This window comes from Pipistrellus hanaki, assembly GCF_964339955.1.
Source record: "Pipistrellus hanaki genome assembly, chromosome: 10".
Taxonomy (NCBI): domain Eukaryota; kingdom Metazoa; phylum Chordata; class Mammalia; order Chiroptera; family Vespertilionidae; genus Pipistrellus; species Pipistrellus hanaki.
Genome location: NC_140512.1, coordinates 31,738,293 through 31,750,138, shown reverse-complemented (window position 1 = coordinate 31,750,138; position 11,846 = coordinate 31,738,293). Strand labels below are relative to the sequence as shown.

The 11,846-nt window shown below is 37.7% G+C and overlaps 1 long non-coding RNA gene across 1 annotated transcript in view; it reads left to right on the top strand.

Annotated features, from left to right (window-relative positions):
• LOC311628999 overlaps positions 1–7,857 on the top strand; it is a 201,475-nt gene extending 193,618 nt beyond the window's left edge. Inside the window, exon 3 of the long non-coding RNA XR_014796118.1 lies at positions 7,800–7,857. This is a non-coding gene — a long non-coding RNA (uncharacterized lncRNA). The remainder of the gene's footprint in view (positions 1–7,799) is intronic.
• Positions 7,858–11,846: the final 3,989 nt, after the last annotated feature.

Below are 11,846 nucleotides of genomic sequence, written 5' to 3'. Positions count from 1 at the left end.
ATAGAGGCATGGAAAGCCATTGAGTTTGGGGTGACTGGTATGGATGGAGATACCACCCCCCTCCATCAGAAGACAGCACCTTTCAAGGACTCTGTTAGTCTGTGCACTCAGGTCCCTGAGGCACTCAGCACCTGGCCACCATGGATGTGTTTGGCCATCTCCCACTGGGATTAGATTGCTGCCAGTCTCTATAGAGGACGGGACATCTTAGTCATTTGAAAATCAACATTGAGACATTTGAACACAATCTAAAGGAGAGATTAAGCTATATGGAATATTATATAGCTGATTGCTTCAGAAGCTCTTCGGCCTATGTTTCTTTAAAGCTCTAATTTTTATTTTAAAGGAAAAATGTATCTGCCTTAGAGTACTTAGGAAGACTCAATGGCATATGTATATGTAATTTGAACCAATATTAAATGGAGGTAAAATTCTGGTGTCTAATATAATTATAAAAACTTTAAATGAAACTAGCATTAAAAATTCTTAAACATCTTGTACCCTTCAACAAAGTTATAATGGCATGGAATGATACAACTGAGAAAATAATTTATTCGTTCTTTTTTAATATAATTCTCTTCTAGCAAGAACATGAAATGCTTGTGTTAAGCACTTTTACTTGTCTGTATGTGAGTTTGAAAAGATGACTGGTTTGAATCATTTGTTCAGGAAAAAAAACAACAGAAACCAAATGATCTGGGATTCAAAGGCCAAGAAAATGTAATCACACTTATCAGGAACATAAATGATACTTCTGCACAGAGAAGATTTATATATAACAACTGAACTCAGAGAACTCAGCCCAGATGGCAAACCACACAGCCTCACTCCACACTGACAAGCAAATTATTTCATCAGAAAGTGATGTCTGTTCCTCTGTCATTCCAAGGACTGTGCTAGAGGAGAATTTAAAAATTTAGGGTTATTGCATCATCAACACATAATGTGTCAGAACTGAGAGTCTTTAGAGAACCTTTAATCCAACTTCCGTACTTTAATCCTTCCTTTATTCCCTCCTTCCTTCTTTCCCCTCTTCCTCCTACCACTTCTTCTTTCCTTCTTTTCTTTTTTCCATGGGGAACAGCAAAGAAAGAGAGAAAACTTGAGAAATCCTTGGATCTGCTAATTATGTAACAGCAGCTTATATGGTTAAATTGGTTTTTATGACAACCCTTAAAGGCTATATTTCTACTTCCTATTCCTGAATCTTCTTTTTCTTTGAAACTACCATGATTAAAATAGTGGGGCAGCTGAAACCGGTTTGTCTCAGTGGTAGAGCGTCGATCTGCGGACTGAAAGGTCCAGGGTTCGATTCCGGTCAAAGGCATGTACCTTGGTTGCGGGCACATCTCCAATAGGGGGTGTGCAAGAGGCAGCTGGTCGATGATTCTCTCTCATTGATCTCTAACTCTCTATTCCTCTCTCTTCCTCTCTGTAAAAAATCAATAAAATATATTTAAAAAATAAAAATAATTAAAAAAATAAAAATAATAAAATAGTGGGGCAATCACAGTATACTCACTGTGCAGTTTCAATTTGCAGTTTTCTTATTATAATCAAATTTGAGTCTCTTTTTATATAGTTAAAAGCTATTTAGGTCTTTTTTTGCGTGCAATATTTGTTCATTTCTCTAACCTATATATCCATTATTTGGATTTTTGTCTCTTAATTTTTAAGCATGCTTTATAGTTTAAGGATATCAGTTTCTGTAGAATTACTAATACTTTTAGCAGTTTGTCATTTATCATTTTATTTTACTTGTTTTTAATTTTTATTATTAAAATATAGTTAACATCCAATATTATATTAATTTCAGGTATACAACATAGTGACTGTGCATTTATATACCTTACTATATGATCACCATCTCTCATCATACAAAATTATTACAATATTATTGACTACATTCCCTGTGCCGTACACTATATCCCTGTGATTTATTTATTTTATAACTGTAAATTTGTATCTCTTATTCCCCTTCACCTTTTTCACCTATCCCCTTACTCCTCTGGCAACCCTCATTTTGTTCTCTGTATCTTTGAGTCTGTTTTAGTATTATTTTGTGTGTTCATTTATTTTTTATTTTTTAGACTCCATATGTAAGTGAAATCAGGTGGTATTTGTCTTTGTCTGACTTATTTTACCTAGCATAATGCCCTCTAGATATATCCATGTTGTAGCAAATGGCAAGATTTTTTTATTGTTGAATAATATTCCATTTTATATATGTTATTCTATATATCATCTTCAGGTCATCTGCCCATTTTCATATGCATACACACACACACACACACACACACACACACACACACACACACACACATAAAGTCTTCTATATACCTCCATCTGTTGGTGGGTACCTAAGTTGCTTCCATATCTTGGCTATTATAAAAGTGCTGCAATAAACATAGCTTTTCAAATGTTTTCATTTTCTTTGGATAAATGAACAGCAATAGAACTGCATTCTATGGTAGTTCTATTTTTAAATTTTTCAGGAAGTCCCATCTGTTTTCTATAGTGGCTGTACCAGTTTACAACCCTACTACCAACAGTGCATGACAGTTCCCATTTCTCTATATCCTCACCAACACTTCCCTCTTAGAATTGCTTTTGCTGCAGCCCACAGCTTTTGGCGAGTTGTGTTTTCACTTTCATTGTCTCAAGAGTTTTTTTATTTTCTCTTTGATTGTTTCTTTGACCCACTGGTTGGGAGGTAGCACACTGTTTTCTCCATGTGTCTGTGTTCTCTCCAGTTTTATTTTTTTTCCTGTAATTGATCCCTAGTCTCATACTGTTGTGGTTGAAAAAGGATTGAAAATGGTCAAATATATATGATTTTATATATATATATATATATATATATATATATATATATATATATATATATATATGATTTTGAATTTATTGAAATTTGTTTTATTTTCTATCTTGGAGAATGTCCCATGTGCCCTTGAAAAGAAATAGTGCTCTGTGGTTTTTGGATGAAATGTTCTATAAATATCTATTAAATCTATTTGGTATAATGTTCATTTAAGGCCAATGTTTCCATATTGATTTTTCTATCTGGGATTCATATATGGAAGTAGGGTATTAAAATCTCCTTTTATTATTGTATAGTGTCAATTTCTCCCTTTATGTCATTCATATTTGCTTAATATATAGGTGTGCCAATGTTGGCATGTTAATATTTATGAATTTTATATGCTCTTCTTGGATTCACCCTGTCATCATTATGTAATCTCCTCTTTGCCTCTTTTTACAGTCTTTGGTTTAAAGTCTATTTTGTGTGGCATGAGTATTGCTACCCCCGCTTTCTTTTCATTTGATTTGCATAGGATATGTTTTTTCTTTCCTTCACTTTCAGTGTATGTGTGTCTTTTGATTGGAAGTGATTCTCCTAAACTACTTTACTGGAATGAAATGCTGTTTTCTGCCAAGACAGATCCACCCTGGTCTTTCTGCAATTTTTGCAATTGCGTACAACAGTTTTATCTTACTAATATTAAAGTAACTAAGACAGAATTAATTAGGTGAAACATCTATTATAAAAACAGCTCTTCCAGCTGCTATCATTTGACCATTTTTCCATCAAGCAATTTACTAATACATAGACTTTCTATAGACATTTTATTTTTACTCTTTTTGGGGACATCTTTAGGACAATAAAGGGGTTTCCAATATTAAAAGAAATTCAAACATATTTTGTACAGATCTTTGGGCTGTTTTAATTGCAACCTTAACTTTTTTTTTCTTTCTCTTCCTTTACCAATGTAATAAGGAACTCAGTTCTGTGATCCAAGAAGCCCTGTTGGTTTATGTACTTAGCATTTAGTACTTTCATGAAATTTTGGCTGTATAGTTTGACAGGTACACCAGTATTTTTTTATTATTTCAAACTAACAGGTGGCACTAGGTTTTCTTACATGTGTTTGTTAGGTATAAATTTACCTTTTCTAGATTGGTCAGATTTTCTCAAATCTTTCTAGAATAAATTTGAGCTGTTAAAGCCTCTTATACTCAGCAAACAATCCATTCAGATACCGTTAAAATATTAAATTGCCCAATCGCTTTCTTTTCTCTGACTTTTGCTGAATAACAGTTGTGTTTGTAGTTTTCTGTTAGCTCTGAGCTAAAATTCAGGAGGAAGCAATGCCAACAACTGTGATTAGTGGTTCCAAGTGAAGAGGCTGCTGTTGTCAAACATTTCTTTCTTGACTGCCTGCCTGCCTGATTGCCCCAATAGGGAATCCAATCCTGTTTAATATGATCGCCCTAATGATGCTTCCCTGCATAATGAAAAATCGTATTTTATTTGGAATCAGAGCACCTACCAATATTAACAGGAGTCCAATATCTGTCCAGGTTCTAACCTTGGTAGAATTATTACTTGTGCAGATGTTGACAGCACAAAGGTGCCTGGCATTCATGAAAACCAAAATCGGATAAGTACTAACTCAAGAGCCCATGAAGCCTTTGCCTCTATGGATGATTTCTTCGATTAGCTATAACATTAGTTTTGTGAGCGCAGGAGGTGATTATCTTTGCTCGTGGAAGACAAATCCCTACTGCAAAAGGACAAGAAAAATTTCCCCCTTTTGACTGTGACACCAATAAGTTCTAATGTGAACTATAATTGTTCAGCGCCTTGGTAATTTTCCTAAAAGCTTCCAGATTGGAAAATGCCGCTCAACCGGGTGGCTTCTTTCTCCGTGTACTTGCACAGCAGGCTGATGTAGAAGTGACAGAAACGTGTCCTGTTTCATTACTTAATTGTTTCGATGGGTATCATGTGAAGTGATCCTGTCTCTCTATTGTACGGCTGGAGGAAGGGCCTCTTTGCTGTCATGGTTACAGTACGTTAGCGCTGGAGTTTTAAATTGAGCATATTGTAGTTGATGAGAGCTCTTCTGCAATTTCTGCCTGACATTGTCCCTGCCATTGATAACTCTGAAGAAGGAAGTCTGTGCCTGTTTCAAAGTATCTAACCCAGTTTTGTTGAAGTGATTATGAAATCATTGGATGATCAGGAGAGACATAAAATTCCATAGTTTGAGAATGTAATGCTTTCTATTGGTTCTCTTCAGCAGGTACCACATTTTTGTATTATTTGTCAGAAAATATTAAATATTCCCATAAATATTTCCCTGGGAAGCTCAGTTAACACCTAATTTTCTTTATTGTAAACCCTAATAGTTTTTACAAAAAAAATGTAGCATTCACTCAAATGGTACATTCTGTTAACTGTTAACCAACTTATTCATTCCCTTTTTATATAACAACTAGTGGTTTGGTGCACGAAATTCATGCATGGGTGATTCCCCTCAGCCCAGCCTGTACCCTCTCACAATCCAGGACCCCTAGGGAGATGTCCGACTACAGGTTTAGGCCCAGTCCCTCTTGCAATCCTGGACCACTATCTCCTAACTGCTTGCCTGCCTGATGATCCCTAACCCCTCTGCCTGCCTGCCTGATTGCCCTAACCCCTCTGCCTGCCTGATGCCCCTAAATGCTCACCTGCCTGCCTGATCTCCCCTAACTACCTCTTCCTGCCTGCCTGCCTGATTGCCCCTAACCACTCTGTCTGCCTGCCTGATCACTCCTAACCACCTCTGCTTCAGCCCCACCTCCGTGGCTTCATTAGGAAAAAACATCCAGAATGATGTTGGGAAGGTTGTTCAGCTGTCGTGTCTAATTAGCATATTATGCTTTTATTATTATAGTTGTGTGTTTTTTTTTTAAGTAAAGGGTGCTTTCTCTACTTATTATCTAGAATTTATTGAAGTTTATCTACATGGGGTGGAGAGCGCAGATAAAACAAAATGATTGAGTTATCAACTTATTGGGTTTCAGAAAATCCTTTTCAAACACATGCAATTATGTAACTTTCCTCCCAAGGGAAACATTCACATAGAAGTCCCAAATGAAACAATAAAATGCCTTTTAAAAATCCCAAGGAAAAAGAATATCATAAAATGATGTAGCCCTTGATTGATGCTGCATTGTCTGTGATTAACCACACAAAAAACTAAGTCACCAAGTTCCTAATGGAATCAATCATCTTGAAAGAGCACTTCTCAAAATGTTCCAGTAAGGAGTTTTAGAGATCACTCTAAAGCCAACTTTTCCTATGACTTGTGAAAATGTACTACAAAAAATTGCACATCATTGGGAGGTTTGATTTTATTTTAAGTGGGTACAGAATAAGTCAGCTGTAGTTTCATAAACACACTTCTTAGAAGAAATGGGATGTATGCAGCAGCTTTTCATACCTGGCAAAAAGCTGAAAATTTGTGCTTTTAAGTAGTGAGTTCAGAAAATGACTCCCTTTTCTCTGTTTACTTGCAAAATTAATGGCAATTAAACATCACTGAGCAGGGGATATTCAACTTCAGAGTTTTTGATAAGTAAAATGCACAGGGAAGAGTCTGTTCTTGAATTTGCAGAACCATGAATTAGCAGACAAGGCGAGTAGCAGCTACTTGAGAAGAGAAAGTATAAACACATGAAAGAAATTAATAACAAAGGCAGCATTTATTATTCATTTGGAATCACATGGTCTATGTCATATTCTAAAATGTATCCAATGGAAAGAACTCTCCAAAAATTCATTTGGAACAATAAAAGACCCCGAATAGCCACAGCAATCCTGAGAAAGAAGAGTAAAGTAGGAGGGATCTCAATACCAGACTTCAAACTGTATTACAAAGCCACTGTTCTCAAAACAGCCTGGTACTGGCACAAGAACAGACATATAGATCAATGGAATAGAATCGAGAACCCAGATATCAACCCAAATCATTATGCTCAATTAATATTTGACAAAGGAGGCATGAATATACAATGGAGTCAAGACAGTCTCTTCAATAAATGGTGTTGGGAAAATTGGACAGGCACATGCAAAAGAATGAAACTAGATCACCAACTTACACCATACACAAAAATAAACTCAAAATGGATACAGGACTTAAACATCAGACGGGAAACCATAAAAATACTAGAAGCATCCACAGGCAGCAAAATCTCAGACGTATGCCAAAAGAACTTCTTCACTGATACTGCCCCTAGGGCGATGGAAGCTAAAGAGAAAATAAACAAATGGGACTACATCAAAATAAAAAGCTTTTTTACAGCAAAAGAAACCATCAACAAAACAACAAGAAAGCCCACGGTGTGGGAGAACATATTTGCAAATAATACCACTGATAAAGGTTTAATCTCCAACATCTACAGACAGCTTATACAAATAAATAAAAAGAAGATGAATGATCCAATTAAGAAATGGGCAATGGACCTAAGTAGAATATTTTCAAAAGAAGACAGAAGGAAGGCCAAAAGGCACTTGAAAACATGCTCAAAGTCACTAATTATCCGAGAGATGCAAATCAAAACAACAATGCGGTACTATCTCACACCTGTCAGAATGGCCAACATCAACAAATCAACAAATGACAAGTGTTGGCGAGGTTGTGGAGAAAAAGGAACCCTCGTGCACTGCTGGTGGGAATGCAGACTGGTGCAACCACTGTGGAGAACAGTGTGGAGTTTCCTCAAAAAACTGAAAATGAAACTCCCATTTGACCCAGTAATCCGACTCCTAGGAATATATCCCAAGAAACTAGAAACACCAATCAGAAAGGATATATGCACCCCTATGTTCATAGCAGCACAATCTACAATAACCAGAATTTGGAAACAGCCTAGGTGCCCGTCAGCAAATGATTGGATCCAAAAACTATGGTACATCTACACAATGGAATACTATGCTGCCATAAAAAAGAAGGAATTCTCATCATTTGCAGCAACCTGGATGGAATTGGAGAACATCATGCTGAGTGAAATAAGCCAATCAATGAAAGAGAAACACCACATGACCTCACTCATTTATGGATAATAAAGAACATTATAAACTGATGAACCAAAAGATAGATATAGAGACAGTAAAGCAACAAGCAGACTGTCAAATTACAGTAGGGAGGGGAGGAAGATCTGGGGGAGATAATAGATCAGCCGAAGGACTTGTATACATGCATATAAGTACAACCAATGGACATAAAACTCTGGGGAGGGAGGGTAAATATAGGAGGGCGGGAGGGGGGAAAAATCAATAAAAAAAATCAATAAAATATATTAAAAAAATAATAATAAAAAAAAGAAAAAAAATATTTGTTGAATGAAAAAAAAAGATCTGTTGATTTACATTCTTCTGATTTACATAAAAGATTATATTCATGAAAAAATGCAAAAAATAAATAAAATAAAATGTATCCAATGGACTGAGAACATGTGAAGTGTTAATCATATGAAAGACCAAAAAGGCTGAGGTGGGGTGGGGCAGTTGGCTGGAGAGATGATCATTGTGATTTTTTAAAAGAGAAATGTCCTATGAAGGGAAATTGGGAAATAGGCCAGGTGTTTTCTTCAAAGATACAATATAAATGAATGTTTTAATCACTTTTTAGTACAAAATAGCAAATGATAATCAAAATATCAATTGAATATCACACAAAAAGTATAAATTGAAAAAAAATATCCTCTGGTAGAAATAGACTGTGGAAGAAATGATTCTCTAATGAATTTGAATGTAAATCATATAAAGTACAGTCTCAAGATGTGATATTCAAATCCTCCCACAATCACATCAAAATTACACCTAAACTATACAACAACCATCATTCAGATCCACCTGAAATCTGGCTGACTAGAAGTCGTACAACGAGGGATTTAAACCAGAAGTTACATAGAGACTGGTAGGAAGCGTGGAGACACGGAGTGAGCTAGTCCAAACCCATGTTTGGTGGAAAAAAATCGGGAAGGATATCTCAGCTGTGAGGTCCCCTATGAGGAGTGAAGGTTCCCATCCCCATACTGGGGCTCCCATCCCCATACCAGGGCCCCCAGCCCAGGATTCCAGCACCAAGAAGAGAAGTCCCCATAACTTCTGGTTGTAAAACCCAGTGGGGATTATTGCTGAGTGAGACAGAGGGCTGCTGGAGTCCCAGTCAAGTGTCTCTTAAAAGGTCTGCACATAGACTTACTGAAGACTCCCTTTTTAGGACCTCCAGTGCTGGGGCATACCTGGAGGAACTGAATTTTATAGCATCAGCTCTACTGTGTGTGTGGTGGGGGAGGCAGCTTACTGCCAGACAGAAGTGCTAGCAGAGGCCATTGTTCCTTTTCTGAGACCAACTCCCCCTACACACACACACACACACACACACACACACACACACACACACACGTACGTTGGATCTGGCAGGCAGGCGCCCATACCTGAGTCATCATCAACCTAGCTCATAATGTTCTCCCCACTCTGGTGATTCCCTGAGACCCCACTCCATCTGACTTTTGGGCTCACCCAAGCTGTTTCCAATGCCTTTTCCGTGCGAATGGCCTGTCTTGGGTTTTCTAAAAATCTTTCAAACAAGTAGCATCTGGTCTCAGTATGCCATGTACTGTATCTTGCTAAGTGGCCCTAGTCCCAGCATTAATAGCAGCCAGCCTTGGTTTGCAGTGTGGCCTCCCAGGGGCACCTCCAAGGCCAGCACAAATAGCAGCCATCTGCAGATGGGTTTGCAGCTCATGCTGGATGGCCCTTGGCAGAACACAGGCAGTGACTGACCTGGGCCTGCACCTCCCAGGAGGCCCCAGAGCCAGTGCACTCGTGGACAGCTTCAGACCATGTTGAATCACCACTCATCTACCTCCACAAGTGACACATTCAAGGGCCAAACTCAGTAAGCACCAGAGACTGGTCTAAGTAAGTCCTGCTCTGTGGGATGGGCCCTGTACAGCTAATCCTCCATAGTGGTTGGTGGTCCTAGGCAGTCCTTGCAGCAGATCAATTGATCTGGGGATAAATTCCTTCTATTGATTTGCCAACAGTAATCAAGACTCAACTGCAAAAGGTGGATTGTACAGCCTACACAGGAGGGTTGAACCTGGAGTGCCCAATTAAGGTGATTAGAAAGTCTATGCCACTGAACTCCACAGAATAACCACAATAGAAGGGCACTCTACCAAGCCAAGAAGACATAGCATCTCTACCCAATTCATAGAAACAAACACAAGGTTGCTTCCAAAATGAGGAGACAAAGAAGCATATCTCAAATGAAAGAACAGAACAAAACTCCAGAAAAAGAACTAAACAAAATGAAGACAAGCAAACTACTAGGTACAGAGTTAATAAGAATGGTTATAAGAATTGACATAAGACCAAATGAAATTCTAGACCTACAGGGTTACCCCTAACTTAGTGGGCCCGGTGGACTTCACCATTGCATGCTACTACTTTCATGCAATAGTGGAAATATCAATACAGTATTTTAAACAAACCCATGTATCTTAAACACAGTCCATTTCACCAATGAAATATAAATTCTCTATATTATTTTTCAAAATTGGCAATGACCCAGGAAGCAGTATTGGAAGCACTAATCATAGCTGGGTTAGGACTTCTGATGAGGGCATTTCAAAGGCTGGTTACCCACCTCTGGTGTGTGCATTTATGCTTAGGACACCTCAAAGGGTAACTGTCCACAATTACAAAATTTACTCGTTCACCACTATGGTGGTGTCTATGCTGAAGTGGTGTTAAGCTACTTGCACTCATTTTACCAGCATATCAACATGTTAAGTTTTAGCAGCCAGGAGTTAGAGTTGCTTTTATATAAATACATAGTTTGGGCATTTACCTCAACATCTTCCCTCCTCTGTTGGAATCACCTACAGAACACCAATAATGCTGTACTCATGCTCAATGTAGTTTTCCTATTCTCTACCCAACAAGGGCTAAGCTGATCCTGCTACCACTGGTCACTTTCTCATCTTAACTTGCCATGTGTTATGGCCTGAAGGTTTGTGTCTCTTCAAAATTAATGTGTTGAAATCCGGTGGTATTAGAATGTGGGGCCTTAGGGAGATGATTAAATCATAAGAGCTGAAGTCACTGAATGGAATTAATCCTTTATTTTTAAAAACACCAGGGAGCTTGCTTGTCCCTCTTGTCATGTGAGGTTACAGTGAGAAGCCAGCCATTAGTGAGGAAGCAGTCCCTCTCCAGCCACTGAATCTGCCAGCACCCTGATCTTAGACTTCCCAGCTTCCAGAACTGTGACAAACAAATTTCTGTTGTGTTTAAGGCACCCATTTTATGCCATGTTGTTATAGCAACTTGAACAGACTAAGACATGATAGTATACTGGTGTTCTGCCACCCAAAATATAATGGATTTTGTGTACCAAGATCAGCAATAAAACCTGGAAAGGAGCATAGAAAACCCTAAAGACTCCATCAGAAAACTATTAGGTTTAATAAATGAATTTGGCAACGTAGCAGGATATAAAATTAACACCCAGAAATCCATGGCATTTTTATACACCATTAATGAACTCCCAGAAATGGAAACCAAACAAACATCCCCATTTACCACTGCACCAAAAAATTTAGATACTTAGCAATAAACTTAACCAAGGAGGTAAAAGACCTATATTTGGAAAACTATAAGACATTGAAAAAAAGAGATAGAGGAAGACATACACAAGTGGAAGAATATACTGTGCTCATGGATTGGTAAAATCAATATCATTAAAATGTCCATATTACCCAATCTACATATTCAATGCAATTACCATTAAAATACCAACAGCATATTTTCCCAGAGCTAGAACATATTCTCCAAAAATGTATATGGAATTAAAAAAAGACCAAGAATAGCTGCAGTAATCTTGAGAGAGAAAAAACAATTTGGAGGAATCACATTACCAAATTTCAAGTTGTACTATAAAGCCAATGTACTCAAAACAGCCTGGTACTGGCACAAGAACAAGAATATAGACCCATGGAACAGA